Raw genomic sequence first — 21,707 nt, 5'->3', positions numbered from 1 at the left:
GACATATTTTACATACATAAAGTGATTTTAGTAATAACAGCTACCAGATTCATTTCAAAAGAGTTATTCTATCCCTATAACATTTATTTTCTTATTTTTAGAAATCACATTAAAGGAGAATTAATTGTCTCACAAATTTGATATAATGAATAAATTCTAAAGAAATTCAATAATAAAAATTAGAGAGTAAGGGGCAAAAAACAGTAAAAATGGTATTTATGGACTGTTATGGTTTGAATATAAGATGTCCCTCCAAAACTCCTGTGTTTATGCAGGAATGTTCATAAGTGAGATGATTGGATCATGAAAGCTGGAATCTAATCAGCTCATCCTAATTTGAATTGATTGACTGGGTGTAACTGAAGGCAGGTGGGATGTGGCTAGATGAGATTGGTTACTGGGCATGTGCACTGGAAAAGGTCCCTATACCCCTTTCCCCCTTCATCCTCTCTTTCTGTCTTCCATCAATGGAGCCGCCCTCCTCCTTCATTCCCTATGGCCATGATGTTCTGCTTAATCCTGGGACTAGAGCACTGGAGGTACTGATGGTACACTAAATCTCTAGAACTGTGAGCCAGTTGTTCTTGTTGGATATTTTGGTCACAGTGATGAAAAGCTGATTAACAAATGGACATTGCTGGTGTTGCTATGGAATCCCCCATGGATATCAACTTTTAATGAAATGGCCTATATCATGTCTATCATCATAGACTCTCTTTTGGTACATGAAAATAAGCAATGGCCTGCTTCTAAGTGCTGATATTTTAACAAACATTCATTATACAATATAAGCTAATGATTATCTTGAACATTTGGAAATTTGTGTCAGTTACTAATTCTACTTAGTTACCTTTTTAGGTCAGTTGAGCAAAATAATTATTAAGTTTTCTATGAGTGGTAAATCTGTTTTTATGAAAATATGTTTTCTGCTATGGTTTTTGCACATATAGTGCTGTTTGAGAATATATTTGAGAATATATGCCTGTATCTTAAAATTCATTGTTCTCTTTCCTGAAGAGAGAGAGAGAGAGAGAGAGAGAGAGAGAGAGAGAGAGAGAGATGAAAAGACAGATGTTTTAGTTTTCTATTGCTCAACAAATCATGACAAATTAGGGCATAAAGCAACTTTATTGCCTTTATTTTATAGGTGAGAATACAGTTTTTATGGTTAGTCCTCCTCTCACTAATTAGTTAAGTTCTTTGTTTAGGTTCTTAATAGGATGAAATCATGGTGTCAGTGGGTCTGTATTCTCATCTGAGGATTCAGTTTCTTGCATTTGTAGGATTGAAGCTCTCAGCTGCAATAATCTGCCTACCATTTTCTGCCATGCGACTTTCTAAAACATGGCTGTTTGCTTCCTCAAAAAATTAGGAGAACATCTCTGTCCTTGGAACATTTCTGACTTCTTCTTGATCATTTTTCTTGGGCTACCTGAAACTGAGTGTTTTATAGACAACTTAAATTTATTTTTCACAGCCAAGATGCTGGGAAGTCCAAGATCCACAGCCAAGATGCTGGGAAGTCCAAGACCAGGCTTTGGCATAGTCAATGTCTAGTTTCTGGTTCATAGACAGCTACTCTAACTTCACATGGCAGAAAGGACAGGTGAGCTCCCCAGAAACTCTTAGCAGCTTCCAAAGACCCCCACCTCCTTATACCATCACATCCAAGGTTAGAATTCCGACACAGGGATTTGGAGAGAGCACTGTTCTTCATGCCACAGTATTCCTCCATCTTCTCCAAGAGGGCTCATCCAATTAAGCCAGGCTAGACATAATACGTTTTTATTGACTCAAACTGATTAGGAACCTTCATGTATCTGAAAAATTCTCTCAGTTTGTCATCTAATTTAATGAGTATAAGATTCCATCATATACACAGGCCCATGAGGGACCCTCCCCCCTCCCCACCACCTACAGCTTTGGGGTCAGAGTTGCAAACACAGTAGTGTGAAAGGCAGGGCAGACAAACAAAGAGGATGATTCTCCATTTTATGATTTAGTGTTTTTTTTCTATATGGGTTAAAACTTTTGGGGGGACCTGTTATCCCTTCCTTCCTGCTGCTTCTTTCTTTTGGGTAAGGGAATATCTGGCCCACATATTTCCCTTTACTGTACTCTGGAAACACATAACTTGATTGGTTTCACAGATTCATAGTAGAAGAGAAATTTTGTCACAAGTGTGGTCAGTCCTAGAGTCTATATTCTTATCTGATTTAGATGATATTTAGATGAGACTTTGAACATTGGAAGTGAGAGTTGAAGTTAATGTGAGAGATTTTATTAATTTATTCATTAACTGTTGGGATGAGATGAATTTTTGCATGTGAGAAAAAAAGGAATTACATGGATTTGGGGTGGGTTAACTTTGAAATGTTATGAACTGAATATTGGTGTCCCCCAACAAGTTCACACAGTGAAGCTCTAAATCACTATATTTGCAGATGGAACTGCTCAGGAAAGAATTAAGATTAAGGTTAAACCAGGTCATAAGAGAGGGGGGACTCATCTGATAAGATTAATATCCTTATAAAAATAGACACCAGAGAACTTGCATTTTCTTTCCTCAGATACATGCCCCAGGAAAGGCCATGAGAAGAACACATGATAAAAAGGTGGCCCCTCTGCAATCCCGGGAAGGAGACTTCATACATACCATCCTACTATCACTTGATCTTGAAATTCTATTATTCAGAGCTGTGAGAAAATACATTTCTCCTGTTTATGCCACTGGGTCTCCGGTATTTTGTTATGGCAGCATGAAATAACTATACTATGTTGCATAGTATATATATAGTTTTTTGAATTAAATGATGTGAAAATGTTATTAAAAGCTACTAATTTTTTTCTACCAGCAGTTTATCAGAATTTTTAGTTTTTCTATAGTCTCACTGACACTTCGTATGTTCTGCTGTTGTAATTTTAGACATGCCAGTGAGTGGGCAGTGGTGCATTAAATAAACTTTATTTCACATTTCCACAGTAACTAATAAAATTAAACCCTTTTTCTAACATTTACTGCTTGTGTGGGTATTTGTTTTGTTAAGTGGTCAGAGTGGTTAAGTCTTTAGTTAAATTTAAGAGATGTGCTTTTTTTCTTATTAGAGCATTATATTTATACATAGTAGTGGGTTCATCTTGACAAACTCATACATGCATGGAATTCAATTTCAGTTCATGATCCTGTCTTCTTTACCCTCTCAACCTCCCTTCCCTCTGCCATTCTCCTTCCTTTACTCTACTAGACATCTTTTGCTTGTTTATTTATTTACATTTGATTGGTTCTTTATACCTATGCACAAAGGTGAAGTTCCCTGTGGTATGTTTATATATGCACATAATATGATTTTTAAAGAATTTATTCTGCATTGCCTCCCCTTACCCATCCTTTGCTTCTGCCTGTCCATCTCTTTCTATATTACTGATCTTCTTTTTATCTTTATGTTATCCTATCCTTCCTTCCCCCTTTACTTTATTTTACTCTAGTTTGCTCATCTGAGAGAAAAATTTTGACCTTTAAGTTCATGAGTTTGGTTTATTTCACTTAGCACAATATTCTTCATTTCTATCCATTTACTGGCAAATGTTATAATTTCATTCTCTTCTTATGGATGAGAAGAACTCCATTGTGTGTGTGTGTGTGTGTGTGTGTATTTATACCACAATTTCTTAATTCATTCATTTACTGATGGGCACCTGTGTTAATTGCATAATTTAGCTAGTGTGAATTGCATTATAAACTTTAAGGTGGCTGTATTGCTGTAGTATGCTAATTTTAGATCTTTTGGGAAAATGCCAAGGAGTGGGATGGCTGGGTCATATTGTGGTTCCATCCCTAGTTTTTTGAGAAATCTCCACATTGCTTTCCAGAATGGTTGTACCAGCTTGCAGTCCCACCATCAATGTAATAGTCCCCACAACCTGGCCAGCATTTATTATTGTTTATATTCTTGATCATTGCCGTTCTGACAATGGAGTGATATGAAATCTTAGTGTAGTTTTGATTTGCACTTCCATGATTGCTAGAGATGTTGAACATTTTTTAATATATTTGTTGGTCATTTGTGCTGTTTCTTTTGAGAAGTTTCTTTTTAGTTCTTTGCCCATTTATTAATCTGGTTATTTGTTTTTTTCACATTAAGTGTTTTAAATTCTTTGTATGGTCTGGATATTAATCCTCTATTGAAGGAGTAGCTAGCCAAGATTTCCTCCTATTCTGTAGACTCTCTCTTCATGCTTGTAATGGTTTCCTTAGCTGTGCAGAAGATTTTTGTCTGATGGCATCCCATGTATTCATTCTTGGTTTTATTTCTTGTGCTTTTGGGAGTCTTATTAAGAAAGAAAGTCAGTGCCAGCATCAATATGATGGAGTGTTGACCCTATGTTTTCTTCCAGCAGTTGGAAATTTTCTGGTCCATCCTAAGTCTTTAATCCCTTTTGACTTCTGTTTTGTATAGGGTGAGCAATAAGAATCTAGTTTTATTTTTCTATGTATACCTATCCAGTTTTCCCAGAACCATTTGTTAGAAAGGCTGTCTTTTCTAAAAAAAAAAAAAAAATTTGGCAACTTTTTCAAAATTCAGATGGCTGTAGCTATGTGGTTTTGTCTCTGTGTCTTCTGTTCTGTCCCATTCATCTTGCTGTCTGTTTTGATGCCGATACCATGCTTTTTTATTACTATAGCTCTATAGGATTATTTTAGATCAAGTATTGCGATGCCTCCTGCCTCACTTTTCTTGCTTACTATTGCATTGGGTATTCTGGGTCTCTCATTCTTCAAAATGAATTTAAGAATTATTTTTTCCTAATTCTGTGATAAATGTTAATGATATTTTGATGGGTTGCATTGAGTCTGTATATTGTAAAATATGGAAGTTTTCTGATTATTATGCTTTTATATATTCCACACAGATAGTTAGTCAGGTGCATTTTGCATGTACATTCTCTAAATCTATATATTGTCTTTTACTCACTAAATTTTGGACTAATAGAAATTCTTAGTTATAGTCTAACTGTATTCTCAATATTTTGTTTTATAGTTATTTCTTTTTAAAAAATATGTTTAGTTGTTGATGAACCTTTATTTTATTTTATTTATATATGATGCTGATAATCAAACCCAGAGCCTCACACATGCTAGGTAAGCGCTCTACCACTGAGCTACAACCCTAGCCCTATAGTTATCATTTTTGAGTCCTGCTGAAAGTTCTGTTTGCTTCAAAGTCATGAACATGTTCTTCTATTTTTTTCTTCCAATTTAATTGCTTCACATCCTCATTAAGATCTGTAATCCATATGGAATATCTTTATGTATTTATTATAAAAAGCAGTCTGAATTTAGTTTTTAAAAATCAACTTTGCTCCATTTACAGAAAACCTCACCCTCACTGTACCAACCACATATCACCTTTGTTATAAATTATGTGACCAGACATATACCCATCTGTTTCTGGGCATTTCATTCTGTTCCTTTGGCCAGTATTTTGTCTTTGTGCCAAAACTCTGGAATTTAATTAGCATTAGTTACTAAATGTTTAATTAAGGCTTGATTCATGATAGTAAACTTTTTCTAGCTTTATTCATCTTCTATATCGTTGCATTTCTATTCTTATCCTTTCTTTTTTTATTTTCATATGAATTTTAGAATCAGCTTGTGAATTGCTACAAAAACACACCATTTTATTTTGAGTAGAATTGGGATGAAACCAAAGGCTAATTTGGCCAAAAGGGGATGGACATTTTAGCATATTGAGTCTTCCATTTCATTCTACGTTCATACTGTAGTGCTCCCTTTATTTAAATAGTTTCAAAATTAGCTTAGAAATATTTTATAGCTTTCTGTGTAGGAAAATGGAAATCAACTTTTGGTAGGATATGATGGCTTTGATCTAATATAATGGCTATATTTTTAAAGAATTTCATTTTCTACTTGCTATTTGGTGTATACGAGTACACTTTATTTTTATTTGCTCATTTTATGTATAACAATCTCATTAAATTCATGTATTTTTTTTCTAAAGCATTTTAATCAATTCTTTTAAATTTCATTGGTACCAAACCATTTCATCCCTAAGTTATGTTATTCCTTCTATTTGAAATGTTATATTTTTATTTCTCTTTCCTTCTTTGTATTTGTGTTTCCACTAGATAAGATCTCCAGTAAAATATTTAATGAAATTAAGTAGTGATAAAAATATCCTTGCTATAGCTGCCTCCTGAAAGAAGATGGGTACCAAATGAAATGTTTGATTTGGATTTTGAGAGTAATGATGCCATATGCTTTAAGAGAGACAAAAATGATTGTTACTGTCATAATAATATTTCTTTCTAGGGAAAAAATGGCAGGCACCCAAACAGGTATCATGTGGCTTGATATAGATCTAGTAGGAGCAGCTGGTTTGAAGTTTTATATTGCTTTAAGAATGGGAATAAGGTGAGAGTTCCCTTATGCAGACTGTGTCTCAGTGCCTTGAAGTTCCCATGAGAGAGAGGAGAGGGACAGGGACTTCAGGATCTTCTATCAGCTTGCTCAAATATGAGGCAGAAGAGGAAGGAGAAGCAGTAGGGTGTAAAATCTCTCAGCAGTTAAACATCAAGAGCAGAATTAGATTCTATTAATTTGTTTTATCCCCAGGTGTTGAGGTAAAATTTCTGACATTTTGTGTGATTATAAGATTTGTTTCTTAGATCAGATGAACTATGTGTCCAAATCTTATATATCATTCTCATATTTTCAAAATTTTCTCAGTTTGAAAGAAGAGTGTTAAATTCTCGCATTATTATGAGTTTATCTATTTCCCATTTTACCTAAGTCTATGTATTATACTTTATACATTTTACTGTATGTAATGAATATCTACAAATTTAAGATCACTATATACTGAATTATCCCCTTTATAATTAAACCATTAAAAAATCATTCCTAGCAATGCCTTTGACTTCAGGTGTATTTGTCTGATGTTAGTATACTAGTACCAATATTGATTTAGTCAGTATTTGTATGCTGTACTTTCAAATGCTTTTTTACTAAATATCATGAGTAGATTAAGAAGTGTATATTTTAAAAATATTTTTGACCATCTTAGACTTGAGTAACAAGTCTACCTGCTTTAAATTAATAATGGTATACTTAAGAATAGGACTATAACCAAACTCCTAATTTTTTTGCTTGGCCATTTTTAAATTTTGCTTATATAGTTGTTCTCTTCCCATCTTCTGACTAATAGCTTCTTTTCTTATTCTGTTTTTCAAGATTTTGACTGAAAGTTGGTGGCTCTTTCTGTCTTTACCTTTGTGAGATTATAGGAAACTTGGTTTTACCCTCTAGATTTTTCCAACTCAGTTCTCAAGCTTCCAATTCCACACATACTAAGATAAAGCAAATATCTTGATTTAGAAAACAGTAAAGCATTTGAATCAGTCTTCTCCCCCACCGGATCTTTGTTTCCTGAAATATCTAAATGAGATAGTTTATGTGCCTTTTAGAAACTTCAAAATTAATTTCCAATCCTTTGTACAGTCTCAAAATTCTACAATATTCTTTAGGAAACATTAGCCTATTGGTGATGCTCCACAAATTTCCAAATAATTCCTTCTTTACTGGTGGAATGTTAAGGATTGCTTTATCTTTATCCCATCAGAGGACATTAATTTGGGTAAGCCTAAGCATCAGCATTGAACTGGAAACTGTCCATAATTTGGCAAATTCTCCTGATAAAATTGTTTGATACACGGGAAGCCTCTTTAAAATGGTTCTCTATTTTCTGAAACTGTAATTCATCTATTTCATCTTTCTTTAAAATTTCATGTGTATAAAGATTATTTTTGAAATATATTGATATTTTTCTAATCGTCACAGTGAGAATATTGCCTACTGTAATGTATTATATCCTTCTTATAGTGGGAGATTTCAGTGTAGTTCATCTATTTAAGTCATATTTATTGAAATACAATAAAATTCAGCAAAGCAGTAAAACTCTCTATATGTATATCCTCCAATAAACTTAGGTGCATATAGCCATTAATCACCACCACAACCATGATATAGATTATTTCCAGAGTTATCAGAGATTTCCCTGTGTACATACTTTTCCATCAATGACTTTCTTCCAGTAGTAGCCCTTGGCATACAGGGATTCCTCTTTGTTGAGCTTTACCTATTCTAGAATGGATATTCAATATAAATGGGTTTCTATATTTCATAGTCTTTTCTGTATAATTTCTATCATGTAGCATAAGGTTTATAGATTCTCACCCATATAATTACATACATCTGTAGTTCATTCATTAGTATTATTGAATATGTTTAATTGGAGGTGATTTTATGGACATTTGTGGTGGTTTTATATTTGGGATTATGAAGGAGGTCCACATTTAGGTCATATTTTTATACCTTTAGGAGAAGGTTAAAGGGCACTTTAGTTGTTCCCAGTTATTAGCTTTTGAAGAAAGTGCCTATAAATATTTGTATATGGGTATTTGGGCATATTTTAGTTTTTATGAGTAAATACCAGAAAGTGAAATTATTGAATTGAAAGTTTGACTTCATAAGAAACCGATGAGCCATTTTCCAGTAGGGCTGTTTTATTTTACCCCTCCCCACTGACAATGGTTGTAAGTTTCGCCCATTTTGCATCTTTATCAACACTCCATATCTTTAATCTTTAATTTTTACAAGTCTATCTGTTATATAGTGGATTTATTCGCATTTCCCTAATATCTAACAATATAGAGAAATATTTCACATGCTGATTTGACATCTATCTGTCTTTTTCAGTGAGGTGGCAATGCAAGCTTTTGTGTTTTTCACTGGATGTTTTAACATTCTTTTTGTTATAAAAAATTTTATTTGTTCTGAATATATGTCATTAGATATGTAATTCATAAAAGGTCTTCTCTAAACTATAGTTTGAAATTACTACAGTTTGTCATGACCTTTTTAAAGTAAATCTTTAAGTATCAAAGTTTATGACTTTGATAAAGTTCAATTTATATGAATATAAATAAAAATGTAAAAATATAAATATGTATAACTAAACCATATTTGTCTGCCTCAGGACATCAAAACTTTCTACTATGTTTTCTTCTGGGAGTTCTTTAATTTTACTGGTTGAATTTGTGTCTATGAACCACCTTAAACAAATCTTTTGTATATGGTACCAAAATAAAGATAAGGGTATGTGTTTCTTTTTTATTTTATATCAATAACCATTTATAGAAGCTATCCCATTCCTGTCTCAAAATTGTACACAGAGAGACAGATAACTTTTACAGGTAATTTCACAGATCTGTTGTTTAACTGGAACAACTGTCTGAGAACTGTACTTAAGGAGCTAGGTACCTGGGGTAGCTCATCCATACCGCAAAGCAATAGTGGAATTTCAGATTTTAATCTGCTACCATAAAAGGATAAAAGACTTTTGGAAATCTCAAGAATGGGTCAAAGTAATTTTTCAAAAAACATGGGTGTGGCTAAAGGGATGGGTTGTCACACCTCTGATTACGATATAACAGGCTATCTTCCTTTTTTCCTGAAATGTTTCCTTCTATCCCTGTCCTACTCTGTGTCATGAGCTTCCTTAATAGAAAGGTTCAACATGCAATGGAACTGAGCACAGACTCTGGACAACTGCTTATGAGGAACTGAAGTCTTCTGTCCAGTACCCCATGAGGAACTAAATTCTACTGACAAGTAGATTATATTCACACACTACATGCTGTTTGCAGCCCAGGAGAGGAAGAGGCATTCATCTAAATTTAACTGGAATTGCTGAATCTCAAAAAATAGTGATGTAACAAATAGTAATGATTTAAACCAACATTTGGGGTAATCTGTTATGAAGCATTCAATAACCAATATGTCTGTTACACCACTACTATTCATTTAAGATTCTTTTAATCTTTTCATTACTTAAGTACCTTGACTAAAAGTTAATCTGCCATAAATGTATATCTTTCTGAGTTATTGTTTATAATGAGTTATATGTCTTTCCTTTTACTAAGACAACGGTGTTTTGATAATTGTAGGAGCACTGTTATTTATGCAGATCCGTTTGATTGCTTTCAGTCATTTGAATCCCCTTGATACTTGGTTTTAAGATGTGTTATGTCAGACAAAGAGCAATCTTTGCTTTTTAGCCTCACTATTATTTAGAATTTTGATCTGATGGCTCCTACATTGTGAGGTTTCTTCACATTCTGGTACTTTTTTTTTTTTCTGTTACTCTATCTTTACTGAAACTAAGAGTTTCAAATGATAAAATTTTGATTATAATTTTATTTAATCCTAAACATTTTTCATGAGTGTTGGGTTTTCATTTTTGTGTAAATTTCTCAGAGATATTTTGTAATAACAGAAAAATCTGTAGACACTTTTAAGGTTCAGGAACTTGCTTAGTTTTTGTCTTCCAGAGAACCTTCTACTCTACTACGGATTATCCTGTATTCACTGTGGGCTTCTGTCATTCCTATCTCTTGCTATTTGATCTTAGCAGGGAGACCAAACTTAGGATCTCAAATTCAGTACTTAATACTAATATCTTACTCTTTCTAAACATCCTTTATTTCTAAAGCCAGTAATCTTCCCTTTTCCAAAATGGGAGTGTGGAAAATGGGCAGATATTCTTCCAGAGCTATTCTATTTGCTATGGATTTACAAAGATTACATTAGAATAGTGTCACTCAAACTTTTCATAGTAGTTTGGAATGCTTCCAAAGGCATGGATTTCTGGGGGTTATCTCAGAGTCCCTGATTTACTGAGCAGCATTGGAACAAGAGATTTGTGCTTTTATCAAGTACTCAGGGTTTACAGATGATGCCATTCCAGAGGCTACATTGTGAGACCTATTGCTTTAAAATAATAAAAGCCTGGTTTATATACTGCTATAATCACCTTTCTCATATTTCCCTCTATCTCATTAAATGGTCATGACTAACTACATATACTTATGAGCTTCTCAGGACACTTGATCTAGTTCGATAGAAACCACCTCACAAGGGATACTTCAAAAGCTGCAAAACCTCTCCAAATGCCCCAGAAAGAATCTATAAAGGCCATAAACAGCTGAGATCTTCTTGACTAAATGTGCAACACTGAAGAGGTACTTAACACTATGATGTAAGCCATAGCTTAACTTAACAGCTATTTATTTGGACTATTCCCTGTGCCCTTCTTTGTGCTGCATCCTTCTTCCTTACAGGTTTTTCCTGATTAACTTTCACTCAATGAATTCTGTGTAATTGGATTCCTTTCTGAGGCTCTGCATTTAGGAAACCAAACTGAAGGCGTGAAGAATTTTACTCGTGCATATTCAATTCATTCTTAGGGCATTTTTGCCCAAATGTTGGAATAAAAGTAATAAATTCATGAGAAAATTCCATCGCACAAAAGTCATAAAATATTATCTGCAGATTTTATTCAATAAGAAAGATCCAATTCACTGTAAATTCTGTCTTCAGGTAAAAATTAAGAAGTAGCTTAAATAATTGGCAATTATCACAAAAGGAACAGAAAAGAGCTTATTTGCCATATTGGTTTCCTCAAGCCTAGTTAACTAGACAGATTAATGAAAGTGCCTTAGATTTTGAATTATGATCCAGCATGAGAGAATTTTAAAATCATTATTTTCTCTATAGCCATTTTTACTTTCAAAGTTTGGTTTGAAAACTCAAAATTTAAAGTTATCATTGTTGAATATCTGCACGTTTATACTCTAACAAGAATAGAAAATACTTTAAATATCAAGGTGGTTGGGATAGATCTAAGGTAAAGACAAATTGTCCTGATAATGTATCAATTATCTATTTATTTACTTACTTACTTATTGGTAGCAGAGGCTGAACCCAGGGGTGCTTAACCACAGAGCCACATCATCAGGCCTTTATATTTTTTAAGACAGGGTCTTATTAAGTTGTTTAGGTCCTTGCTAAATTGCTGAGGCTGACTTTGAATTTTCGATACTGTTGCCTCAGCCTCCAGAAACACTGGGATTACAGGTGCACAGCACCATGGCTGGCAATTTAGCAATACTTTTGAAAATTTACCTGTGTATATTAGCCAAGATGAAGTTTTTACAGTTAAACTTGTGGAGGGGTTGACTGAATACCTGTTGCAATGAACAATCCAACCCTCTGAACCATCAGATTAGCTCTCACACTGATAAAATAGCAGTCATCAGTTAAAGAACAGAATTAGGGTGAAAAACTATGCACAATTGGAACATGACACCATCTTTGCAGTCACAGACATATTCTCTGATTTTCAAACCAAAGACATTTCTAGTTCATTACAGGCAAGTGGTTAGCCTATTCCATAAGGTGCAATTAAGGAAAGTTTTTGCTAAATACAAAAATACATTGAGATAATCACAATATTCAAATTAGTTGTTCTCTTAAATATGGCCTGTCTACTAGGTGTGTAACAGATGAAGAGTTTTAAAGAGCGTGTAGGAAAAAAAATACAGTAATCATAGTAGGAAAAAGTGCTAAAGGTACAAGGAGGCTCATAATTAAAATGAAACTTACCACTCAATTAAATTTAAGCATCATTATGCATAAAACATCAGTGAGTAACAAGAGTCTAATATAAAGAAGTGCTATTCATGTTAATAGGCAAAGGTAAGAGATGATATATATTGGACCTAGCATTGCAAATGAGTCAGGAGAAATGTGAAAATTCTAGAAACTAAAATTCAATCCTCTCTTTAATAATCTGAAGAATATGTGCTTGACACAGAAGAGCTATATGCTGCCTAAGACACATCAACTGATGTTTAAATAAAACACCACACAGCATCAGTTATACCTTGAGGAAATGGGAGATTTGAACATGTGAAAAATTGTGTTTGTGTGTGTGTGTGTGTTATCTGGAGAAAGAAATACTTCTATGACTTCCAAAATATTCATCTTTGGCTTCCTTCTGATAAAACCTATAAACTTACAAAACATTTATAAAGACTGGGGTAACTTGTTCTAATGAGGCTCTGTTTTGAAAACAGTTAGTAGAAAATATTTTAGCAAATATATCAGGTTAAGTGTTTGCTTTAAAAGAAAATGTATTATGACATCATTGGGTTCTTATTCTTCAAATATCTAAACTGTACAACAATTAAAAAGAAAGAAAGCAATTTATAGTGTGTGCTAAAGTAAAAGTAGAGTTACAATGTTACAAAAATCACAGAATCATAATATGATGCACATAGAAAAGTTACAATAATCATAGAATATTTATCTTCTATCTACATGTTATTTTTTTTTAGTATATCTAGATCTTATCTCTCAACTTATATCAGTGGTGAAGAGATTTCTAGAGAGGAAAGGTTTAGACCACTGAGTCTTGATTTTCTTATGTCTAAAATATGAATTAAATAAAAATTAAAATATTTATTATTTTAAAACTCTTTAAACTCTGATTGTCTCTTTAACGCAGATTCTACTGCAACAAATTTCCATGAAAATCTGTTTGTAAACTGGGTGCAGTAACACATGCCTGTAATCCCTGTTTGCCAGGAGGCTGAGACAGGAGAATCACAAATTCAAAGCCAGCTTCAGCAAAAAGAGAGGCACTAAGCAACTCAGTGAGACCCTGTGTCTAAATAAAATGCAAAATAAGACTGAGGATGTGGCTCAGTGTTCCAGTGGCCCTGAGTTCAAGTCACGGTACCAAAAAAAGAAAGAAAGAAAAAAATGTTTCTACAAAAATATTTTATTGATTTTAGGAAGAAAGTATGTTTTTTTTAAAAAAAGTATTTCTGGACATAACCAATAACAGTGTTGATTTTATTGAGTTGCTTATACCACTGCCAAACAATTTCTCTTGGTACAATACATAATCAGAATTATATTAACATAAATCAGAATTATATTAACACGTGAATATCCAGCTTCTGGTATTGTAATCTGGTTTAAATTCAGATAACTCATTAATTTTCAAATGTAAGGTGATTTCTACCTGTGCCCAGAAATATGTTTCCTCATTAATTCTATTTTGGATAATGTGTGTGTGTGTGTGTGTGTGTGTGTGTGTGTGTGTGCGCGCGCGCACGCCCAAGAAAAGAGAGAAGGAGAGAGGGAGGGAGGGAGGGAGAAAGAGAAAGAGGTGGGGGCTGGGATTGTTGCTCAGTGGTAGAGTGGTCACCTAGCATGTGCAAGGCCCTGGGCTCAATTCTAAGCATCACATAAAAATAAATAAATAAAATAAAGGTATTGTGTCCAACTACAACTAAAAAATAAAAAATATTTTTAAAGAGAGAGAGAGAGATCGATCCTTCTCAATTTTCTGACTTTCCCATAATGGTACCAAAGCAACAATAACCAGGCTTCCCATTGAAGCCAATGGAGTCTGAACTGCTCTATAGCTGGGGCAATTCTCCCTCCACTCTCTTCAATGGGAAGCATGGTTATTTATTCTTGCTTTGTTCCTCTTTCATGCTCTCTATCCCACTTCAAAAAGACAGATGTCTTCTTTTTTGGAGAGCTTCCTTCTGTTCCTGATATCTGTGCTAATTTATTGCTATAAAAATTGAGAGGGGTTATAGAAAGAATATATGTTAAATACAGTGTACATATTTGATTTAGAAAAAGAAAGTATTTAAACACTATCAGAACTACCATCCTAGAAAGACAATTTTTAAGGTTTGATGCAATAAAAGCTTCTACCTTGACCAACTAGTTACCTCTATCAAAATTATAGTAATATTTTATTTAGCTTTCTGTTACTTTTACATATTTTCAATTTTCTTTCCCTTTTCTTTTCCTATATATTTTCTCACTCCCAAACTTAGTTTATTCTCTTCTTTTTTTTTTACATTTTTAGTGGACGTAACATAAATTTTAATTTAATTGGTATCATTATGGACTCTAGAGAAAAAAATTTATCATGTCACCAAAAAGTGAAAATTTGACTACATTTTGTCACATACTTCTATTATTGCAAGATAACATAATACATAGGGATTTTCTTCCAGCATGTGTCTGCATATTTATTTTACTTCTTACCAGATTAAATATGTAGTTTTACATATAGATTAGCTAAGCATATTTTAAATTTTTGTGTCAGTTACCTATGTTATAAGTGAATTTTACTCTGCTAAAATAATATGGCTTTCTAAGTTAGTAATGAATAATAATGGCATGAAATTGGAAATGTGTTTATATCTGATGATTAAAATTACACCTTGGTTTGTTTTGGCTTTAATTTCATATTTACCTTTTAATTAGTCAGCCCAGAAAGTAAGATTCTTCTTTAGAGAAGAAAAACACTGAAGAACACTGAAAGGATGGGAGTGTTGCTTGGTTTCAAGAATGGCATAGGTTTAGATTTGTAGTCTAACAATATTTTTGCTAGGAATCTTAAAGGCTCACTGAGCTTTTAGGACTTAAACATTATGACAACTTTTTCTTCTTACTGCAGTAGATTCCCAAATGAGTTAACTTTGTTTTTCATATTAAAAATAACAAATATTAAACTGAGGCATAGCAGGCAGTAAAAATAATCAAACTTGTGAAGGTAAAATAAATTAATAAAAAGTCCTTCAAGGTGGAGGTTGAAGGGCACCATTAGGACTAAAGTGGTCTGAAAACAGAAGAAGGTCATGCTTATTTGATCATGTTGGGACTGCAGTTAAAATATACATAGCACGGTTTTCACATACTTGCAATAAAAACTAATGTTATTTATTATTTTATGCAAAAATCTTTCACATTTTTGCTTAAGACAAATGTCAACATTTCATAAGATGTGGCAATATATAAGGTGCTATTTTTTATTCCGTGTATATTGGAAAAATATGTTATATGTAATATTCTTTTCTATATAAATTTCATGAATATTAAAAAGAAAGATCTAAGAGCCTAAAAGCCAGATGTATTACAAATAAATTATATACATTATAAATTACACAAGTAAATATTACACAGAAAATGTGTAAAATATTTGTTATTATACTTAGGTAAAGACATCATATTTAAAGATTAGAACACACCTAATTTCAAAAAGGAAACTATAGTGTCATCTTTAAGATCTTTGAATCCTAATTTTTCTGACTTATAAATTGAGAAGAATTAATTACTTGAAAATTTAGAAATTTATTTTCAAAATCACTCCCAAATACAGCAAAATGTTTTTTATCATTTTCATATAATCAGTCATTTCTTCATTGTTAATTATTAGTAAAAAGCTACCTATGGTAAGACTGTGAGAGCCCAAATATAAGAAATATATACCAATAGTAGGAAAAATTATTTAGATGTTTCATGAAAATGTTTATTTTTTTACAGTATGATTTTTAAAATATCTACCTTTTAAAGTTAATGCCGCCAAGATGTACTTTTTCTTCTTACTGAAGTAGAATATTGTGGGTTATTTTAATTTAGGTATTTTACTAAAAATTTTTAGCACAGATTTATATAAAGCTATTAATAAATATATTTGAATGATCAATATAGTCCTGTCCCCCTTTCTTTTGAACACCTCTCTACTTGATGGTGAAATTTTATCAATATTACAACATCATTTATCTTATTTATCTAAGAGAAATGAGGCAGAGGATGTCTCCTTGGCAAAAATAAAGCAGTTTGCCAGAATAAGGGATTCTCTAATTCTTTGCTATATGTTTTATACTTAATCTCTTTGATGATTTTGAATAAATTGACTTGACATTTTAAAGATAGAAAGTAATTTTAATTTTTAAAATCAAATCAGTTTGGTTACTGTCAACAAATAATTTATTCAACTTGATTAAATTAGCAAACTATAAGCATTGGCTATATAATTTAATAATATAATTCTTTTTGCTGTTTAATTCTTACCTGGTCCCTAAAAATACTTACATGGAAAAATAAGAGCACTATTAGTCCTATGTCAATTGCCCTACTAATTTCACAGCTGTATAGTTGGAAACATGTTGAGAGAAAGTATTAAAATATTTTAAAGCCACATGGGATTATTAAAAACTGGAATGAATCCTCTAAATCTTTGAGACAACTGTTCATCAGTTGCTTTTTCTTAAAAAGAAAAAAAAAAGGAAACCTCAGTACTTTACTGGAAACCTATAATTCACAGCTGTTAGTTCAAGCAATGTTCCCAGGGAATGGTCAGAGGAATATACTGGAACATTGGAAAGGGAAGAAATTAGCCAAATTCATCATTTGCTTTTAATTTTGCATTTTCATTCAATTAATTCCCCTTACTTGTCTAGCAAGACTGAACTCATCTTAAAATTCTTAATTCCTTTCAGCTCAATGTAAATTATGATGCCTGAGAGTCTTTCCCAGGACTATGAATAATGTGGCCTATTTGGGGATTGCTATCAAACTGTTATTTTTGGATGGGAAAAGCAAAAGCATTTCACACACTCAAAGAAAAGGTAGTGACTGTTGAGAGTAATCAATGACTTGCCTTTTATTTACTCTAAATGACAAGCTTAACAATTGTCACAGAACTCACCAGTGCATTCTGGAAATCTCATTCTGTCATCATAAAACCCTGACTATAGCAACATCTGTCTAGAGTTGGACAGAGCCCCAATGACCCCGTACTAACATGGGATCCCTAGTGGTTGGAAAGCAAGCAAGAAAGGTAAAGCAAAGAAACATGTAAACAGCTTAAATGACAGAAAAGTACTCTCAGAAGAAAACCTTTTTCTTTCTTGTTTTATTGTGCATAGCTGTCAGAGGCAATTCTCTGGGTATATCTTCATTTTCATTAAGCAGGAATCAAAACAGAAGTTACATATTACCATACAAATCAAATTAGTGATAAACTCAACTGTTTTTAAACAGTCTATTCCCAGATTTTCTATTTTGTTTTGATTTTTGCTTTACTTCTTAGTGCTCTCCCAACTACAATATCTGTCAAATTTATTCTCAGTTTTATTGGGATTATACTACAGGTCTGACAATTGTATAATATAAGGCAAATACTAACTGATAATTGAGGATAATAAAGAAGCAAAAATGGCATTTCTTCTTGCCTCTCTTAATGTCAATGTAAAGAGAGTTTATTTTTCTTCTCAGTGCAACATGGGGTGGGTGATTCTGTGTCATCACAGTTACCTTGTGTCCTTGTATTTCACAAAATGTGCCATCTTCCTAGCCTATAAATATGAATTTTGGCCACAAGATAGGCTTCCCAGCAACAGTTGGAATAAATTTAGTGTACAGATATACTGTATCTGTCTGATTTATTTTTTATAAAACATAAAATAGATGATGGATGATGGATTGTTTTTTTTTCTTCCTTGGACATTGGAGGTGTCATATCACCATAAAACTCTTTAGACAAAACAAGATATTATACAAGAGCATGAAGAAAATGCCCGTTATGTTACTGCCTTCACTTTAAATTTCTGAGTCATACATGATCTCTTATCATTTATCTCTGGATGAATGAACATACCTTGTCGGGGGTGGATAATTGTTTAAGAAGGGAAATCATAAAGACCAAACACTTCCTATGACACTGACGCAAATCAATCAATTTGGAACATACTAAAAAAAAAAAAAAAAAAAAAGATTTAAATATACTAGTATTTTTTTGCAGATCTATGGAAAATATACTTTATGAATACAAATCAATTCATGGAACATGTTCACAAATTCTCAAATAAAATTTTTCTTAGCTTCACAAATAATAGAATGAGCAGAAATCTTTTTGAGGGCTTTACTCTTCTTAATTTTTTTTTTTCAGTTTGCCTAAACATTCAGAAAAGTTCAGGAAACTAACATATACAACACTAGTTTTCAGTTCCACCCCTTCTGCCTCAAGTGCACAAAAACATAGTGGTAATCTATCTCGTTTATTTCTTTGAAAATGGTGTTCTTAAAGTACATCTTGCAGATAGATTATCTATCCCTCACAGCAAAGCTTCACAATGGGAGTCTAATAATTGCTCCTTTTCTAATTTCACTAAATGAGTTATAATTATTTTATGTCTGTTTTATGGTTACTGAATAGTATTAACCTAAACTCTAATTATAATATAGCTTTCAAAGAAATGTATGGACACCAAATTGATGAACAGCCAGCTTATGTAGGAACATCCCATAAAGCAGACACACAGCTAATAGTTTTAGGAATAGCATGTTAAAATTCAGGAGCACATTTCATTGGTGAATGAAACTGGATATAAATTCATTGAGTTTATGTCTTTTAAGACTAGATAGGCAGGAACATGCCATTGTGATTAATGCAAATAAAATAAATTTACAGTTATGCACAGAATTGTTATTTCCCAATATGTTTGAAACCAATGATAGATATTTCTGTTTCATATCATACTTAAAATGTGAGTTCATAGTGCTCATTGAGTCATCTGGACTTAAAGCTTACTACAATAAATAGTTTGTTAATAAACCAAGTTGTGTTACAAAGGGAGACAATTGCCTCGGGGTTTTTTTGGCGGGGGAGGGTGTACTAGGGATTGAACTCAGGGGCACTGGACTACTGAGTCATATCCCAAGCCCTATTTTGTATTTTATTTAGAGACAGGGTTTCACTGAGTTGCTTAGCATCTTGCTTTTGCTGAGGCTGGCTTTGAATTTACAATCCTTCTGCCTCAGCCTCCCGAGGCACTGGGATTACAGGCATGTACCACCATGCCTGCCTTTCCCAGGATGTTTTAATAAACAGTTTGTCTTCTTTATATTCTTAAAATTTTTATGATCATATTTTAATCAAAATCAATTAATTGTTGAATTTAATGGAGAGACAGTGTATACATCCAATTAAATATACAGCTATTTTTAAATTGAGGCATGGTCTTGCTGTGTGTTGTCCAGGCTGGCCTTGAACTTTCTACATTCACATGATCCTTATGCATCAGCTTCCTAAGTAGCTGAGACTCCAGGAGAGTGCCACTGCACCTGGCTCAATTAAATATCTTTTAAGTCTAACTAGTAAAAATTCAGGTTTTGAAATATTCTCACAAATTTTAAATTAGAGAATATTCATATACAGACTGAGTCAAACCTTACACAATAATGCATTATTAATTTAATAGTTTTATCAAATTAAATGCTAATTCAAAACAGGCATCTCTTAGACAGTAATTACCCTTAGAAATAATTCTAGCTTGCCTTGAAAATATTGACTTGTCTATACATATCAAATTCAACGTGTCTTTAATTTTATTTCTTTAAATTTCAAATTGACAATGCACAGGTTTATAGTCTATTTTGGGGTGGTAGAGGGAATTGACCCCAGGGTTGTTCTACCACTGAACTACATCTTGGCCTTTTTTATTTTTCATTTGGAGACAGTGTCTCAGAACTTGTGATTTTCCTGCCTCAGTGTCTTTAGTAGCTGAGATTACATTGTGTGCCACAATGCTTGCCTTATGGTTTTAATTAGTGAGGACAGCATGGATTCTTTTAAATTCTTTTAAAATTTTTCAAACTTTCTAAAACATCCAAATAATATTACTAAAGAAGGTGAACATGTTTGGTCACTTTATTTTGGCAAGAGAAATATTTTATACACAATCAGAAAGCAAAATCTGGAAAACTATCTTCAAAAAAAAAGCAGGACATTATATTTATATTTATGCTGAATAAGCAGGTAAAATAAGTACATTATCCCTCTTGGATGCTCACTTGGTGTTATCAGTTTCTTAACTACTTCATTTTAATTCCAATTACCCTGCTACCTGTGGAACACTGACTATCAGTCCTAACAACAATGATCTTATTAACAATGGCAGATATTATTAATAGGTGTTTACAATGAGTCAAGTAATCATTTTATTGATTATGTTATGAGGAATATAGTAATCCAAGTATTATCAATATTAATATCGAATGAAAATCCTGCAGCTCAGAGTTATAGCTTTAACATAATAGTTTAAATGTTGATGTTGAATTTGAATCCTAGAATATTGCTTCATTCTCAGCAACCTAGATTTTTTCAGTCAAATGGCTACAAATTTGCATCAAGCCTAATGTCATTCTAACACTTAAAATAATTTAATATGGGGTTAATTATTTCCCACAAGACTACCCTAAATTTCAATATTGTCTACCAAATATTTACCAATATGTGGCCTGTAATAACCATTACAGGCCTGATTGGTTTGTAATATGACAATCACTGGAACCCATGGCTGTAGATATGATGAAGTGCATAGTCTTTGTTATGGCTTGGATATGAGGTATCCCTTGCCCCTCCCCCCTAAAAAAGGCTCATGTGTTAATGCAGGAATGTTCAGAGCTGAAATGATTAGATTATGAGAGCTGTAAACTGTTTAGTGGATTAATCCACTTGGAAGATTAATAGTTTGAATGGATTAGTGTAGGGCATGGCTAGAGGAGGTGTGTCACTGGAGATTATATATTTTGTTCCTGTTTTTTCCACTGTCTCTTTCTTTGATTTCCAGTTGCTATGACCTGAGAAACTTCCCTTTACCATGCCCTTCCAACATATTGTTCTGTTTCACCTAGGTGATGATCTGCTTCACCCAATTAACCTAAAAATCATCCAATTTTCAAATAATGTGGTAGCACTGTGAAGTAGGTTTGTAAACTGTAGCTTGATCTATGGATTTCAGAAAGTCATTCCTAAAAGATATGATGTCTGAACTAAATTGAATGGTTTGGTTCTTGAAAGTTGAAGAGTTGTTGCCTGAATTGAATGAGGTTGTTTAAGGTAGAGGGAAACAATGATAACTCAGAATCTCTGTTCTATCAAAGACAAATTGAATAGAAGTATACAAGA

This window comes from Ictidomys tridecemlineatus, chromosome 7 (assembly GCF_052094955.1).
Source record: "Ictidomys tridecemlineatus isolate mIctTri1 chromosome 7, mIctTri1.hap1, whole genome shotgun sequence".
NCBI lineage: Eukaryota > Metazoa > Chordata > Mammalia > Rodentia > Sciuridae > Ictidomys > Ictidomys tridecemlineatus.
Note: the sequence above shows the minus strand (reverse complement) of the source record.